This window comes from Neofelis nebulosa, chromosome 3, assembly GCF_028018385.1.
Source record: "Neofelis nebulosa isolate mNeoNeb1 chromosome 3, mNeoNeb1.pri, whole genome shotgun sequence".
Lineage (NCBI taxonomy): Eukaryota > Metazoa > Chordata > Mammalia > Carnivora > Felidae > Neofelis > Neofelis nebulosa.
The window spans coordinates 83,764,619-83,780,110 of NC_080784.1; positions in this window are offsets into that span (position 1 = coordinate 83,764,619).

Genomic DNA, 15,492 nt, shown 5'->3' on the forward strand with positions numbered 1-15,492 from the left:
CAAATTATCCCATTTCTCTGCTTAAATTTCTTCAGTAGCTCTTTATCATTAAAAAGTCAAGTTTATACTTCTTATATGATTTATAAGACCGCTTAGATCTACGCTCCAGATTATCTAGTATACTCATTGTCCATCCTACATGCAATAGGTTTTCTAGTTAAACCAGGAATTGAAATTCTCCAAATACATCATGCACTTCTACTTTGCCATACCTGACCAATGCCTATTCACCTTAAAGTCTTAATTCAAATCACTGAAGCATTTCCAGACACACCTGAAAACTCCAGCATTTTATTCTTTGTACATTTTTTCCATTGATGAATGAAAGTTATTGTATTATTATATCCTGGAACCTTACATGATCTAGAACACTGGTTGAGCCATTTACAAAAATATAAAAGTCAGGAAGATCTGCTTCAATTTCAGCTGTGTTGGGTTTGAAATTCTGAAAGGGCATCTAGGCAGAGATGTATAATAGGCAGTTGTAAAGAGGGAGTATAGGTGAGATGCTGAATTCAAGGATGCTAATTTTGTATTTGGACACGTTTAAAATTATAGGGATGGGTGACCTTATCAGAGTAAGAATATAAAAGAGAAGAGGTTGGACAATATCTATGTATTTGTCACTTTGAATAGAACTTGTATATATGTACTTATAGTCTGCAATAATCTTTACATGTTTATTTATTTATTTTTAAAATATTTATTTGAGAGAGAGGGGGAGAGCTCATGCATGCACCAGGGAGGGGTAGTGAGAGAGAAGGAGAGAGAGAGAATCCCAAGCAAGCTCTGTGCTGTCAGTATGGAGCTTGACATGCAGGGCTTGAACTCATGAACATTGACATCTTGACCTGAGCCGAAATCAAGTCATTCGCCTAACTGACTGAGCCACCCAGGTACTCCATGCAATAATCTTTACATTTTAACGTATTTTTTTAACATATTTTTTTGACATATTTTTTTACCTAATCCTTTTGCTAAGTAAATAGATTTTTTTATTTCAAAGTTAGGATCACTGTGCTCCAAACTTCTTATATCCCGATTTTTGTTTTGATCAGAGGTGCAGAGTTGAATTATTTTATGTCTTAGTATATGGCTTACTGTGAACATTGACCTGTGAAAGTGTTCCTTATGTTTCTTATCTACAACTATCATCTATCATCTATCTATCTATCTATCTATCTATCTATCTATCTATCTATCTCTCTATCTCTCTATCTACCTACCTACACTTCTACCTACCTGTCTACACATCCATTCATGTAGTCCATCATCTTCTCCTTAATTCCTTACTATTCTCTTCCTAGCACAGACAGCCATTCTAACATATGTGACATACACTATTTTTTGTATGTGTTCTTTGAAAAATGTGCATTTTGTGTATATGTGTACATTTAACTTTTACTCTGAAATAATTATATATTGACAGTAAGTTGCAAAAAATTTAGATGAATCCTTTACCCAGCCTCTACAATGCCATTATACACTATAGCCATAGTACACTATACCCATAGCACACTATCTAAACCAGGAAATTGACAGAGTTTATTCAGATTTCCCAAGTTTTATAAGCACATGTTTGCATGTATGTGTGCTTAAAGCTCTATCCATTTTATCAGCTGTGTAGCTTGACATAACCACTTCTGCATTCCAGGTCCTGAATTATTCTGTCACCGTCACCATAAGGGTTTCCTCCTGCTACCTCTTTATAGTGACTCCACACCCTGCCCTACCCATCCCCAAGCTCTGATAACCACTAACTCTTCTCATTTCTATAATTTTAGAGAGAGTTATGTAAATAAATTGATATGATATGTAACATTCCAGGTTGGCTTTTTTCACTCAACATAATTCCCCTGAGATCCTTCTAAGTTGTTGCATGAATCAGTAGTTTATTCCTTTTTATTACTGAGTAATATTCCATTGTATGGATATACCACAAGTTTGTGTATTTTACATTTACATAATGGTATTTTTTTTGTATAGAAATCATTCTCTCAATGATTTTCCCCCTCAACATTATATTTTTAAGACCCTTGCAGGTTGCTGTGCATTCTTCTAATCTTTTCATTTTTTAAAATTTTATTTATTTATTTTGAAAGGGGGGGAGGGGCAGAGGCAGAAGGAGAGAATCCCAAGCAGGCTTCACACTATCAGCGTGAAGCCCAGCACGGTGCCAAACATGGGCCAGATACCACAAACTGTGACATCACGCCCTGAGGCAAAATCAAGAGTCGAAGGCTTAACTGACTGAGCCACCCATGTGCCCCTAATCTTTCCATTTTTGACTTTAACATAATGTTTTATAATGTGTGTCTTTCACAAGCCTCATACTCAGAAATAAAATTGCTGGGTTAAAGGGATGGGTATACTAAATTTGGCGAAATTCAGACATTGTACACACTGTTCTACCCACCCATGGAGCAGCACACGTTTCCATATCCCCATGTCTCCAACATCACCAGGTATTATTCTGCTTTGTGATTTTTGCCACTATGGGAGGTGCAAAGTGATATTTCATCATCAATTTCTTTTTAATTTCTTTAATTTTTTGTTACATTTTGACCATTTCTTCCTATGATTGTCCTTTGAGTTATCTCTACTGTGAATTTTCTTTGGACCATTTTGGCAGGGGGGGACTTCTCTGGCTTTTTTGTTGTTGTTATTTGTTGACTTGTAAGACTTCCTGACATATTTTAGATATTAGTCACTTGAAAATTTTAGAAATTTCAAATAATTTCTTTAAAAGTCTTATCTATTCATTAGTTTTTCCATGATGTTATTTATTTAACTGAAATCCTTAATATTGATTTAATTAAAGTCATCAGTGTTTGGTTTTCTGTTTTGTACTTTGATGTTTTATTTAAGAAGTACTTCCCTACCATTAGTTCAAAATATATATTTCTACATGGTACTTTATTTACTCAACTGATGGCAGTTCCATCCTTCCAGTTGCTAAGACCAACAACTCAGGTCATATTAGACTCATTCTTCTTCTCTGATACTGATCTATCAAGTATCCGGAATCTGGGTGAATTTAGCCTCAAAATGTATTTAGCATATGATTGCCTTCTTCCACCTCTATTGTTACCCTCCAACCACCCCTGTCTCCTTACTCTATTTTGTAACACAGCAGCCAGAGGATTACTTTAAAGTATAAATCAGATGATGTTACTTTGCTGCTCAAAACCTTCCAATGACTTCCCACTTGAAGCCCCAAACTTATTCTGTTCCCACCATGCTAACATTTTTCTTGTTCTTAGTATATGATGGGCACATCTGCCTTTAAGGTCTTAGCACTGACTGCTACCTCTTCCTGTATATCTTATCCCAGATACCTGCATGACTAACTCCCTCACTTTCTTCACGTGTCTGTTCTACTTTGTTTATTTGTTTGTTTTTTAAAGATTTTATTTTATTTTATTTTATTTTATTTTATTTTATTTTATTTTATTTTATAGAGAGGGAGGCAGTGCATGTGCCTACAAGAGGGTGAGAGGCAGTGAGAAGGCGAGAGAAAGAATTCCAAGCAGGCTCCACGCTGAGTGTGGGGCTCCATCCCATGACCATGGACATGATCTGAGCCAAAATCAAGAGTAGGATGTTCAATCTACTGAGCAACCCAGGCATTCCAGGTTTTATTTTTAAGTAATTTCTACACCCAACACGGGACTTGAATTTACAGCCCCAAGATCAAGAGTTGCATACTCTACCAACTGAGTCAGACAAGTGCCCCAAACCTGTGTTTTAATATCATTTTCTCATTGAATCCCGCCCTAAGCACTCCTTTTAAAAATTGTGACTTCATACATTTGCACTTCCTACCCACCCTTATTTCTTCCCCCCCTTTTCACTTATATATATATGATTAATATTATTTATTTGTTGATTCTTTGTTGTCTATCTCCTTTTCTAGAATGTAATCTCCTCAAAGCAAGAGATCTTGGTCTGTTTTGTAAACTGCAACATACACTTAGTACCTAGAACAGTACTTGGCACAGAGTAGGTACTCTAAATACATCTTGAATCAATGTTAAATAGATTAATTTTATAGCATAATGTTTCACATTTAGGTCTGTAATCCAAGGAGTTTAGTTTTATTCCCCACCCCCCATGCTGTGCCAGTTTTCCCAACAGCATTTGCCAGTTTATACTTTCTCCAATGACTTGTGGGTGTCAACTTCATTGTATATTAAGCTTCCTTTTATTAACTTTTTTAAGCTTTATAGATATATTATTGACATATAATTATTTAAGTTTAAAGTATACAACATGATGGTTTGGTACACATATATTTTTAAATGGTTACCACCATAAAGTTAGATAACACCTCCAGTGCCTTACGTAATTACTATTGTGTGTGTGTGTGTGTGTGTGTGTGTGTGTGTGTAGTGGTAACACTTAAGATTTATTGTCTTAACTACTTTAAAGTATATGACATGGTATTGTTAATTATAGCCACCATACTGTACATTAGATCCCCAAAACTTACTATCTTTAGCTGAAAGTTTGTACCATTTAACCAACACCTCATTCCCTCTAGCAACCACCATTCTACTCTCTTGTTTCTATGAGTTTGGCTTTTTTTTAGATACCACAAATAAGTGATATCATAAAGTATTTGTCTTTCTCTTGCTTATTTCACTTAGTATACTGCCTACCCATGTCACAAAAGGCGGAATTTCCTTCTTTTTTGTGGCTGAATGATATTCTAGTATATGTGTATGTGTGTGTGCGCGTGCACGTATGTGTGCATGTATGTATAATTTTCTTTATCTACTCTTCTATCGATGGCCACCTAGGTTGTTTCTATGTCTTGACTATTGTGAATAACACTGCAGTAAGTGTGAATAACACTGCAGATAAATCTCCAAGACAGTGGTTTGTTTTTCCCCTTCAGACATATGGTAGTTTTATTTTTAATTTTTTGAGGAATCTACGTATAATTTTCCATAGTGACTGTGCCAATTTACATTAGCATCAATAGTGCACAAGGGTTTCCTTTTCTCTACATCCTCACCAAAGCTTGTTATTTCTTGTCTTCTTGATAATAGCCATTCTAACAGGTAGGATATGATATTTTATTGTGGTTTTGATTTGCATTTCCCTGATAATTAATGATGTAAGCTCCTTTTAAACATTACTTTACTTCTACTCTGTCAACTCTACTTTGCTTTACTGGGCTTTGTGTCCGTGTTATTATATTGTTTTAATTATGGCTTTGTGCTAGTTTTTATTTTGGTAGGGCAATTCACCCTCCTTTGTTCATCTCTGTTTCAAAGCTGAATTAGATATTCATGAACATTTTTCCTTCCATATAAATATCAAAATAAACTTACTGAATTCCTAAAAGAAAAGTGAGATGAAATTTTGGTTAGGCCATATTTATAAATGAATTTGGAGATTTATCTGGGGCTGGGGGAAAATGACATCTTTATAATATTAAATCATTCCCAAGTGCATGGAATGCTGTCTCCATAATATCAGATCTTTGTTTATGTTTTTTTAATACAGTTTTATTAACTCTTTGTTAATTCCTAGATACCTTAAGGATTTTTTAAAAACACTACTCTAAATGGTCTTTTAAAAATATTTAAAAATAATTACTTGCAATGTAGAGAAATGCTGATCAGTTTTGCAGGTTGTAGGTGGATTCTAGATCCAACATCATTGCTCTCTTATTAGTTTAAATAGTTTACTCTTCAGGTTTTCTATACAGATAATCATATTGTCTGAAAATAATCCATGACATCTTTTCCTTTCCAATGTTTATAGCACTACCTCCTCATCTTTACTTATAGCAATGATGGTGGGCATCATCGTAAATCCTAAGAAGCTGAAGTTTCCCCATCATGTATAATGTTTGCTGTATGTAATGTTTACCAAGTTAAAGATCTTCTACTATTAGTTTTGTGGCATCAAAGGAAAACACAATTAACTATCTTGAAATGTGTCAAAACTTGTTAATTCCTTAACCCTAACTAACTCCAATTCTTACCACTTTGTTAAAGATGAGTGATGGAGGGCAGTAGGAAGAAACTGAAGAACCAGAAGCACCAAGAAGTTGTCCTAATCTTTTCACTGAACATTATGCCATTAGCTTCCCCATGTCTTTCAATAGTCTGCAGATGTATGATTTTTAACACTTATGCAAGGTATCAAACAAAAACTAGACTATATACTCATCTCCTCTGTTTGATAATTCTAAATGTTCTTCTGTATTGAAAAGCATTATTAGTGACATTATAGTATAATTTAGAACATTTTAGTGAATGTACCTAACAATCTTGCCTTCATCATAATTGAAAAAATTATGGCCATAATTATTATCACAAAAACAACATCTCAAACTTAAGAATTGTGTTTTATGATGTTAAGTTACCATAAAAATTATATTTAGAGGGAGAGTGGAAGTCGGCCTCCATAAGGCTTTAATCTGAAAAGTTATTGCTATCAAATTTTGACAATTCAATTCAATGAAAAAAATTCATTTATAGAGGACATTTGTCTACACTAACTCTTCAAAATTAATTTAAAAATATTTCAGGAAGCCTCTGGTCACCATATCAGGCTAAATCCAGCTAGACAAAATGATGAATGTTCTAAAATATGTTCTAAAACTATTTTTGAAAAAAAATTAAAGCAGACAGATCCAAGAATTTTCTGGATTTTCACAGACTTCATGTTTCAGCTCTATGGGAAATAAGACCATAATCAAGAAAAGGTCACAGGCAGGTTAAATTTAAGATTTCAGGCACAGTAAAATGGCAAATTCTGTCATTTTCATGCTGCTTTGCAATTTTCTGATTTGAGTATTGGGTACCTGTGAACCTTTGACCGGATAAACATTTTTGCTTCCACCTGCACATATGAAATGTTTCTTCAACTGCCACTCCTCCACAGAAAGTTTTTTTTCCCCCCCTCTGGGAATTATTTTCAAAAGTACTTCAAGAAATACTTCTTTATTTAAGAATGACAACTTTATAAGTTGTATTTTCTTGTAGTCAATGCCCATTTCCTTTTACAAAATAATAGACTGAAGACATTGGGAAAGACAATGAGTTTAGAGTAATTCTAACTGTGCTATCCTCAAATGTGACTATTTTCTGTCACCCCAAAAATTCAGTTTTTGGACAAGGGACTCTCTTCATAGGAGAGAGAATTTGGAAATTAGAGAAATATTTTAAGATAAACAAAGTAGAAAATAGATAAGTAAGACCATGTCTTTCTTGGGAGAGGGACCAGAATTCAGCCACAAAAGATGGACAAAGGGCTTGCTTTCCTCTGAAGCATTGATGGCTAAAAGATAGAATTTCCTCATATACCACTTGGAAATGTATTAGGTATGTATAAACTTGAAACACATTTTAAGGCTGTTTTTTTCCCCCCACCTCAAATTTCTAGCCTGTGCTAACATCCTGGCTCCAAGTGTCCACTCTGTACTCTTATAGTATGGGGTGATGGGGAGTAGAGTGGAAAGAGGTAGTGAGTGGTAAGGCCATTGCTATGCATGTCCCAACACCTGGATTCTGATACCAGCTCAGCTCTGAACTCATTCTAGAATGAAGTTTAAGCCACTTCACTTTTCAGAGACTGATTTTATCACTTATCAAGGGAAAACTAGATGGCTTCCATGTTCCCTTTTAATTCAGGGCTTTGGTGACTGTATGACTGATCCACCACTCCCCAATTAACTCTGGCCACTGTTAGGAACACTCTTAGACTCTGGTTCTCTTTCACCTACACAATTTCCTTCCACACACTCTGTCAGGACTTGAAGTCACCAGTGGCTTCTTCCTGAGCATATCATTCCTGAAAGGATTCTAGTAGGCAGCAAAGACACCATCAATGAAAGGGGGTGTGCTTTGAAGTGAGAATCATTGGTAGGGACTACAAAAATTCCCTAAAAATTATCAGATGAAGGAGAAAACAAACGACCAGGATTTAACCCCTCTCTTCTCTTTATCAACTGTATGATTTAGAGAAGATTCTTGACTTCTTTGAGTCTCAGCTTTCCCATCTGTAAAATGGAATAATCACCCTCCTCATCCTCACAAATATATTGTGAGGCATAATTAAGACTCATAAGCTTTGAGGCTTTGATGAGAGATACTACAGGAGTATAAATATAATTAGAAATAATTACAGAGCATCTTTACTTAAAACTGGCAAAATGCTAACCTAGAGAAAGAGAAAGAGGAATGTGGAGATGGAAAGTGAAATAATGAGTAAGGAAGGAGAAATAAAGGGAAAACGAAACAAAGAAGTGTAACAGAATGAAGTAAGGCAAAACAAAAACAATTTTAAGAAGTCAAGTAGAAGAAAAGAGATGAACTTAGTATCTTTGGACAATAACTAAAGGGATAAGGTATTCAGAATTTATTAGGAATTTATCGTATCTATAGTAGCTATTAGCAACAATAATACAAATAATAAGTAAAATATAATAGCATGTGCAGCAGGCAGAGTTCTAAGATGGACCCATAGTCTCTGTCTTCTGGTGTAATTCCTGTGATAATGTTATCTTACATGACAAAAGGATTTTGGAGATGTGATTAAGGTTACTGATCAGTTGAGGATAAAATAGAGATTATCCTGGTGGGCCTAACCTAATCACACAAGTTCTTTAAAAGCAAAGGGTTTTCTCTGACAGGTAGTAAAAGAAAGAGTCCTAGAGATACTCTCTGGCTGGCCTGGAATAAAGCAAATATCATGTTGTGAACTGCCTATGGGAGCTACATGAAAGGCACCAGAGAGTATCCTCTTGAGGTAACCAGTAGCCAGCAAGGAAATGGGGACTTTGGTTCTACAATTGCAAGGAACTGAATTCTATCAACAAGAAATATGAGCTTGGAAGTGGATTTTTCCTGGAACTTCCAATCTCAGAAGGCTGACAACTTTATTCCAGGCTTGTGATGTATTGAGCAGAGAACCCAGTCATGCCGTGATGGATTTATGATTTACAGAACTGTGAACCAATCAATGGGCATTTTTTTAAACTTCTAAACTTGTGGCAATTTGTCACTCAGCAGTAGAAGACCAATATAGCATACATGATAATACAAAATAGAAATAACTATATTACAGCATTGCTCAATCAGCTAAAATTCTTATTGATTGGCTTCTGGGGATATGGCTGGATTAAAGTTTATAATCATAGTAGTAAAATTGTGGGTTTCATGACATTGACCATGACAGTCAAGGAGAACAAAGATAAATGAAACCTTAACACAAACCCAATTACGATATTATTTGATACAGTTTTAATATACAAAGGAAGAATTGCATTACCATACATACTCAGATACCATTTTTGGGTATGTATTGTTGACCCTTGAATAATCCAGAGGTTAGGGGCACCAAGCCCCTCCTTACCATGAAGTCAAAAATATATGTGTAACTTTTGACTCCGTTCAAACTTACCGAGTAATTGCCTATTGTTGACTGGAAGCCTTGCTGGTAACATAAATAGTGGATTAATACATATTTTATATGTTATATGTATCATATACTGTATTCTTACAGTAAAGTAAGCTAAAGAAAAAAGATGTTATTTAAAAAAAATCATAAGGAAGAGAAAACACATTTATAGTTCTATACTATATTCACTGAAAAAAAAATCTGTGTATAAATGGATCCATGCAGTTCAAACCTGTGTTGTTCAAGCCATGTTGGGGAAAATATGCAAAAGGGCTTTTGGGCTGACTGCTTTGAAAGGAAGAAAATCTTTTTGCATATCATATGACCTTCACCACTTTATTTTTGTGAATTTCTATTTTCTTTAATTGGATTTGTCAAGTAGCAAATGGGCTCATTTGAATTATATCTTCTCTATGTTTTGTTTTATCCTCTAAAAGACTAACTGCCCAACAATGAAGGGACCAAGGAAAGGAAATCAAAGACAGACTTGGAAAGGTGGAAAACATAACTAGTAGTGTCTCCTCCTATAGACTCTACTGCTGATCACTCTTGTTTCACGTCTCATTGTACTAAATATCCAGATTTTGGTCAAGGACAGTTTTAAGAAGTTAGTAGTAAAGGCTTGGTCAAGGACAGTTTTAAGAAGTTAGTAGTAAAGGCTTGCCCTTCTTCCCAACAGTTAACCAACAACTCCTCTTGATGTCCCTTCTAATGTGGATAATGCCACCATTGGTCCAGCTTCCAAGACTTCAAAGCTCTGAGTCATCTTCCACTCCTCCCTCTCTCTAATCCCTCATATCCTACAATTAGTTGCCAAATTCCTACAGAACTCTTTTTTTCCCCCCAGCCCCACTGCCATTAACTTAATTTGAGTCCTTTTTATGATTTGCCAGATTATTGTCATAGCTTCTTAGGTCATTCAGTTGTCTGATTTTCTATCATAATCCATTGTACAAATCACGGACAGGATAGTCCTTCTAAAATATAGTCCTAATCTTGACCATTTATTCTTTTACTCAAAAAATGTTCAGTATATCCTTTGTTCCACAGAATAAAATCCAAACTCTTTATTTTGGTATTAAATTTTTCCACAGTACAGACCCAGTTATTTTCTAGTCTTATTTTTCTGTACATGTACAGCTCTTTGACATGTACCCTATTCTTTAGCTGAATTAGATTCTTGTGTTTCCTGAAATATGACACACTCCACTGGAAATGGCCAACGCTCTATTTCTGCCAGTGTAATTGCAGACTATCCATTGTGATGACTCCCCAAAATCCTTCCCACTACCAAGGATGGGTGGTCTAATCTAATCCTAGGAACACCCTTTCTTTTTGCAGAGATCGGTTTAGGAAACTTTCTATGGCCCAGTCATGGCCAATGAGATGAAAAAGGAATCTGCTGGGAAAGGTTTTATCTTTCCAGTGTGGAGACTGTCCCTCATCTTTATTAGGACATGGCTGTGTCTGGATGTGATGCCTGAACTACTGCCACCCAAGCAAAGGTGAAAGTGAAGAGGGAGGATGAAGGGGGGAAGAGGAGATGGAGAAAACCTGACAGATATCATGAACTTACTGATGCTGAGCCTGCTGCCCTCTCTACCTCTGGTTTTCTTGCCATGTGAAACAAAAATTTTTCCGTATTGAAGCCAGTCTGAGTTGTAGCCTTGTTTTTGCAGTCAAAAAGATACTAAGGTATTCACTATCCTTCAAGACTAAGTTCCAATGCCACCTTTTTGTAAAACTGTCCTCAGTTTCTCTGGCAGAGGTTAATGTGTCCTCTCTTCTCTGTATGCCATTGCACATTGTTGGGTATCTCCTTACAACTATTACATGCCACCATGGAGCGTAGCCATGTCTACAGGTATTCTTGTCTCACAGGAGAGGTGTTTCACTGAAGGCAGTCACTGCATTTTGACCCCTTTACATCCTCTGCAGGGTGCACCATGATGCCTTGCATATGCCATGGCAATTTGCTTAATAACACTTGTTCAAATAGACCATTTGTTACTTGTGCTTTTCTATAGTGATTCTTATAGTGTGGATGTAAGTCAGTGATTTTTTTAAAAAAAGATAGTGATCCTGGGATATAGATGTGCAGATTCCCTTCCAAATTTTCATATATAAGAGTATTTTTTACAGATCAGTTTGTTAGAGGGGAGCCCCAATATACAACAACCAGTGGCCCTCTGAGAGAAGAGAACTTAAGAGGTTAAAACTTTAGTGGAGAATGGGAGATGAAATGTAGGTACTCTGCTTAATGGAGCTTATCAACAATGCCAGCCTATTAACACTGAGCAGACCCATGGGCATTAATGTTTTACAGATGTGTCAATGACTTTATTTGTGATAAAGGTGAATGGTCGTCCTTTTGTAAATGTATTTTCAGGGAGAAAGGATAGAAAATTCACAGAAGTTTTTTTTGGTTTTGTTTTTGTTTTTGTGAAACCAAAATAGTTAGTAAACTCTATGTATTCTTCTGTTTGAGCCATCACCTTATTTTGTTTTTAGTCTCCAAGTACTGATCATCTTGACATTCACATCTAGGAACACAAAACATGTTTACAGATTTTGACTTTATTTCCATTTAGCATTAATTCCTTAATATAAGCCTCTGATAACTTCTTAAGCTTTTAATGTTATTAGACCTAATTGAAGACCACGTGATGGTCTTCTGGGATGAGAAGTAACCCACCCAACACTGTCAATAACTTGAGTTATGATGAAAGATCTTGGAGTTTCTGTCTCCAGGGTTTAAAATAATAAAGGTGGTAGATTCTCCTCTTCTAAAATTTGTTTAAATGTATCTGTGTCTGAAAATGGGAAAGATGTGGCTCAAATTACCTCTCAACGTCTCTTTCAGCCTCTGATGTTATGATTGATACGTCTGTCATACTACAGGGTTCCAGAAGAGACTGAAGGAATTCGAATGTGAGGAAATCTCAAAGTGGAACACATAGGAGGAAGTAGGGAGCTCTGAGGTGGCTCTAGGGAGGGGGGTTTACTTCTGCGGACTATTTGTCTGATGTAAGGTTTGGCACATGAAATTATGCTATGAAGGAGCAATGCAGTATCTCCCCACACCGGGCAGGCTGGGTAGTTTAGTTGGCCCAAGGGAAAGCCCATCAGGCTGGGACAGAGAGAAGGGTGTGGGCCTGAGCTAGGGGGAGGGTGCATTTATAACTGGGCATGACTATTAGTTATGACTGCATCTCAGCAGCTGCTTTGCTCTTTAGCAAATACTTCTTATTGCCCTACTGGCAAGCATCCCAGAGTGAGGGCTTTCTTTCCCCACTGTCTGCTGGTACAGAGGCAACTGCTGGTGGTCCATGTGAGTAACTGATGGCTTTCAAATTTAGTGGACAAACAAAATGATAGAAGTTGGCGATCAGTGTGTGTCACTTTTACTAACTTCCTCTGTGGTTTTTAAGATCTTGATCTTGATGTTACATGTTGGTCTCCCCTGACCTAACACTTTAATAATTAGCTACCTCATTTTATTTTGTTAATTCTTTCCATTGCTTTAATAAATGTTTTTTTGAGTGCCTACTCTGTGCCAGGCACCTTTGACCACACTGGTGACACAAAGCCACAGTGGACTAGAACAACATGATCTCCATAGCTTGTGAGTTTGTGATTTAAAGTAGGAGGCAGAAAATTAAAGAATGAATGAAAATATGGTTTCAGTATTTGAGGAGCTCTTCCAGGTTGAAGTGTTCTTCCCTGACTTTTTCATGTCATGTTTCTTCACATACCTTTCCCATCTCTGCTTCAACGTTGCCTCCTAAAAGAGTCTTTCTTGTCCCACCCAACCTCAAAGCCCTACTTACAAGCCCTTCCAACATCCCTCCATCATCCTTATCTATAGTTCCTGAATCCAAACATCTCTGGAAAGTAAAAAAAATTTTCTTTTTAATTTGAGTGGAATTAATTAGTGCTATACTCTTTATTAATATTTATCTGTTTACATAAAAAATATTTATGACTATTTATATATTTTACTGCAGTCCCATTAATGTGTTTGATTATGGGGTACTGCCTCAGACCCTATTGGTCTGAAAAATTGTATAAGTACTATATACTGCCTTTCTAAGTTCAAAAGTCCTGAATTTAAAATACATATAGTCCCCATGGATTTGGATAAAGGATTGTGGCCCTGTCCTACCTAAATTTCTCCTGTGCACTAATTAGTACTTATTTATTTATTTTCTTGTGTCTCCAACTAGAATGATAGCAGACATCCTGTTCTTCTGTTCACTCTTTCCAGAATCCAGAGCAGTAACTGGATATTTAATAAAAAGGTGTTAAGTGAGTGACTGAATGCTTTTATATAAAGTATCTCATATTCTAGTGTAGATTTGGCTGGGGGAGGGGAGAGAGGATGTCAGAGAAAGCGTATTGGAAAACTTGATGTCAAATTTAAGACTCAGAAACAAATAATCTTAAAATTTGTATGGAACCACAAAAGACCCTGAATAGCCAAAACAATCTTCAGAAGAATAATGAAGTTGGAGGTAGCTAGATCCCAAATGTCAAACTATGCTACAAAGCTATAGTAATCAAAATAGTGTTCTACTGGCACAAAAAAATAGACACATAGATTAATGAAACAGAATAGAAAGCCCAGAAATAAACCCATGCTTATATGGTCAGTTAATCTATGACAAAGGAGGCAAGAATATGCAATGGGGTAAAGACAGTCTCTTTAACAAATAGTGTTGGTAAAACTGGACAGCTACATGTGAAAGAATGACACTGGACCACTTTCTTACATCATACACAAAAATAAATTCAAAATGGGTTAAAGACCTAACTGTGAGACCTGAAACAACAAAACTTCTGAAAGAAAACATAGGCAGTAATCTCTTGGACATTGGCTTTAGCAACATTATTATGGATATGTCTCTTCAGGCAAGAGAAACTATAACAAAAGAAGCAAAAATAAACTATTGGGACTACACCAAAATAAAAAGCTTTTGTAAAACAAAGGAAACCATCAGCAAAACAAAAAGGCAACCTACTAAATGGGAGAAGATATTAGCAAATGGCATATCCAATAGGGGCTAATATACAAAATATACAAAGATCTTACACAAGTCAACATAAACAAAACAAATAATTTGATTTAAAAATAGGCAGGGGTGCCTGGGTGGCTCAGTCAGCTAAGCATCCGATTCTTGATTTCAGCTCAGGTCATGATTTCACCGTTCCATGAGTTCAAGTCCCTCATTGGGCTCCGTGCTGACAGTGCAGTCTGCTTGGGATTCTCTGTCTCCCTCTCCCTCTGCCCCTCCCCCACTCATGCTGTCTCTGTCTCTTTCAAAATAAATAAATACATGTAGAAAAAATAAATGGGCAGAAGACCTGAATAGATATTTTTCCAAAGAAGACATACAGATGGTCAACAGACACATGAAAAGATGCTCAACATCGCTAATCATCAGGGAAATGCAAATCAAAACCACAAGGAGATATCACCTCACACCTGTCAGAATGGCTAGAATAAAAAAGACAAGGAACAATAAGTGTTGGTGGGGATGTGGAGATAAAGGAGACCTTGTGCATTGCTGGTGGGAACACAAGCTAGTGCAGGCAAACAGTATGGAGGTTTCTCAAAAAATTAAAAATAGACAATACCATGTGATTCAGTAATTCCACTAGTGGGTATTTACCCACAGAAATTAAAAACACTAGTTTGAGAAGCTATATGCACTCCTATGTTTATTGTACCATATTCATAGTAGCCAAGATATGGCAGCAACTTGAGTGTCCATCTATAAACAAATGGATGAAGAAGGTGTGACACCCACACCTTGGAATATTACTCAGCCACAAAAAAGAATGAGATCTTGCCATTTGTGACAACGTGGATAGATAGCACATATTAAGTCCTATGGTTAGGTATAATGAAAGGTATGGGGCACTTGTTGGTCACTCCCAGAAGTGGTAGTTTACTAGGAAATAAATAAGAAATGAACACTGTTAAAAAAGTTTAAAAATCATATCCAGACCCCTGTATTCCTTCATCTTCTCTGCCAGAATCTACTGGCCTTTACTTTTTGCCCCTCAAGC